The sequence below is a fragment of the Octopus bimaculoides genome, chromosome 11 (genome assembly GCF_001194135.2).
Source record: "Octopus bimaculoides isolate UCB-OBI-ISO-001 chromosome 11, ASM119413v2, whole genome shotgun sequence".
Lineage (NCBI taxonomy): Eukaryota > Metazoa > Mollusca > Cephalopoda > Octopoda > Octopodidae > Octopus > Octopus bimaculoides.
The window spans coordinates 21,993,395-21,997,035 of NC_068991.1; the positions used below are offsets into that span (position 1 = coordinate 21,993,395).

Genomic DNA, 3,641 nt, shown 5'->3' on the forward strand with positions numbered 1-3,641 from the left:
TCGACCAATTCCTCCGCTTTTCCTTTCTTTTCACTTTTTCGTGCTCTGTATCTTGGGTTCGGTTCTCAGCTTCGTCTTTTCGGTTTCCATTTCCTTCTCTGTCTTTTTTTTTCCTTTCTTTTTTTGAGGGTTCTTTGGCGGCGATTCAGTCCGCATACGCTTTCTATCTGTTTCTTGAGAAATTTTCTCGCACTCCACAGTTTCTGCCTGTTTTTTTCTCCACCTCCTCTTGTACGCCTTCCACCATCTCCTCTTCACAGACCTCTATTTCTTCCACTTGTACTTCTCTGCGGGGACACACCGCCTGCATGTGTCCCCTACTTTTACACTTATAACAGATTGGACATAAAATAATGTCAGTATGTTGGACCAAGCCTACTTCGTTTTGATATGTAAAAGCACGTGGCTAAGTAGTTAGGGTGTTGCACTCAAGATCGTGGTTTCGATTCTCAGACCAGTGGTGCGTTGTGTTCTTGAGCAAAACCCCTCACTTCACGTTACTCTAATCCACTCAAGTGTAAATGGGTAACCCTGTGACGGGCATTGCCCCTTTCAAGAGAAATGTTGGCCTGTTCGCCTAACCAACGGGATGGCATCATTCAAAAGCAACAGCAATGCGAGGAAGCGACGACATCCGATAATCTGGTCGATACAGTGATATAATGAAGGCGCATAACTGAGTGGTTACAGTGTCGGGTTCACAATCATGAGGTAGTGAGTCCGATTCCCAGACCGGAATGTGTGTTGTGTTCTTGAGGAAGACACTTTATTTCGCGTTGCACCAGTTCACTCAGCTGTAGAAATGAGTTGCGACGTCACTGGTGCGAAGCTGCATCGGACTTTGCCTTTCCTTTGGACAACATCGGTGGCGTGGAGAGGAGAGACTGGTATGCAAGGTCGACTCAACCTTGCCCGGACTTGTACCTTAGAGGGGAACTTTCTGGGTGCAATTCCATGATCGTTCATGACCAATGGGGGGTCTTTACCCCTTTATAGTGACCCAATGAAATAGTATACTATTTTCCAATTATTAGTGGATTGAATCAATTCATTTCATACCCCTTTAAAATTAATTTCAGATCAGTTTCCAAACAATTCTCACGATAGATTTGTGAAATGTATTAATGATACCACAATGAAAGCACTTTCTGTAACCTCTTCCCAAATATTATTCTGGTGTTCCATGGTGAACTCTTACACATCTGTGAAAAAGAAATGTGTGAAGCACCGGTAACTGTTCCCGCTGGGAATAAACAATTTCAACAGCTAAAAACAAACTTCGTTGCCAGATTGTCAACTGAGAATGATATGTGGGTATGTCTCTGAAATTATGCCTAAGAATTCAGCTGCTCTGCAGAAAGGGCCATGCTAATCATTCTTATTGGAAATTTAACATTGGATGTAATGAAATAACTAATAAATGAGACGAGTATTGCTTGTTCCATGGTATCCATTCATTTTACACTATACTTTTCACAAGGGATACGCCAACATTACTAGACAGAATGAACGAGTGTTAATAATACATAGCTATAAGCTGAATTAATTCTCCAAGGCAGCCTTGATTCCAACAGTGACCATCCAGTTTTTGTTTTAAACAGCATACTCCAGACTTTAATTTCCACTTTAGTTTTCTGTTTATTGGACAGATTTGACTGCTATTTCCAGTAGATCAAACGACTACATAAGGCTCTCAGTTGAGTAGTGTCTATTGTTTTATACCATTTGGAATGACAAGTCAACGACGGGGCCTCTAACGTGGGGCATCTAATCTGCTAGAAATACCAGTCTATCTCCATTAAATTATATAAAATTGCTTTAAAAAAATTAAGGACATGCTTTTGAGTGTAGCTCTATGTATGAAAAAACGGGCATGATGATCATTACTTGGATACTTTTTATTATTGGACTTTCCAAATCAGAGTTGATCTGTCGTTAAACTACAATGAACCCAGAACGATGAAAGGCAAAGTCGATCCTGGCGGGATTCGAACTCAGAGCGTAAATACTGTAAAGTATTCTGTCCAATAACATGTCAACATTTTAAACTTTGCTATCAAATAATGGTTTCAAATTTTGGCAGAGATCCAGCAGTTTTTTTTAGGGGAGGGGGGAGTCTATTACAGGATAGAAGGCGTAAGTGACTTCGACGGGATTTGAACTGAGAACGTAAAGAACCGGAAAAAAAATTACCGCAAAGCTCTAATCCATATTTGCGAGACGTTATTTAAATAATGGTAGAATCCAAGAACCTGGTGTCATTTGGTGGAGGTACCTTATAAATAACAAACAACAGGGATCACATTAGAATTTGCATCACACATGTAGATGTTGGAATTAACAACATACCTCCAGAGGTCGATGCCACTTGCTTGGTGGCAGCTATCATCATGGGCCTGGAGGAAAAAAATAACCATCCTTCAGGCCACAGTTGAGAAAGAGGAAAATTGGAAAGGGCAATGCCTTTAGAAGAAATAGCGGAAATCATTAACATCGGCGAGGACAGACTTATAGTCTTCGTGGAGGGCAGGCAACCCAGGTGTTTTAACTGTGGTTTAAAAGGCCACATTAGATCCGAGTGTAAGCCCAAGGAAAAGCAACAAGAAGGAGAATTGGAAGAGAATACAAAGGAAGATACAACACATAATAACACCAATACCAGAGGACAACACTCTACCAACACCAACAAGAGAGTGTGAAACCACAGTGGAAAGCGAAGCCAACGACAGAGAGGAGGGGTGGTCGACTGTGAGAAAATAAAGAAAAGAGAATCACAGACCGCCCCCACCAAAAAATACAAGAAGGAAAATACATGTATGGCCATCAAGGTAAACAATAATAGACTGATTAACCGTTTGGCAGCTACACCATCTGCCAAACGTACAGAGAAAAATTCATCAAAAGACTTTTTTATTTACAACATCGGCCGGAAGGATTACGGACGGATTAAGTCCGAATTCTTCCATGACGTAGGCCCTCTCAGAATGGATTTTTCACCATATATTCTTGAGGGCCTACGTCCAAGAAACCCACGAGCCCGGGGATGAGAGAAATAAAAGGAAGAAACGTCAAACCACTGATACGGAGATAGGCAATGTCTAGTGTTCTTGTCGGTTGCTTAAATGTGCGTAGCCTGATGTCAGGCTGGAAGCAAGGTCGCTTCCTTAATAACATCAGGTTGCGGAATTTGGACGTTATTGTTGCTACAGAGACCCGGTTAAGGGGGCCAAGACATCTGCTCCCTCTGTTGAATGGCTACGAGAGTTTTTTTTCTCTCCAGGCTGTCCTTCTTGTGTTTTAGTCAAAAAAAATTATTAACTTCTTGCAGAGTTCGAGCACACGGCAACATAATATTTAAGTATTACGTGTCAAAAGTGAAACAAAAACACTCATGTCAAATACTTTCACTTTAAAAATGAAACTATTCCACTAACTGAAACAATCACATTTCGATACTGTAGTGACAGATACTTTCACAGAGAGAGAAAGAGAGAAAGAGAGAGACAGAAAGAGAGAGAGAGATGTATATGTATACATATACATGTATATGTACACCATTTCGATACTGTAATGACAGATACTTTCAGAGAGAGAGAGAGATGTATATGTATACATATAGATGTACACGTATATGTATATAT

At 40.7% G+C, this 3,641-nt stretch overlaps 1 protein-coding gene across 3 annotated transcripts in view; it reads right to left on the reverse strand.

Moving 5' to 3' along the window:
• The window catches only part of LOC106878228 (uncharacterized), a 130,260-nt gene that overhangs the window by 122,222 nt on the left and 4,397 nt on the right, over window positions 1-3,641 (reverse strand). The window lies entirely within an intron of this gene.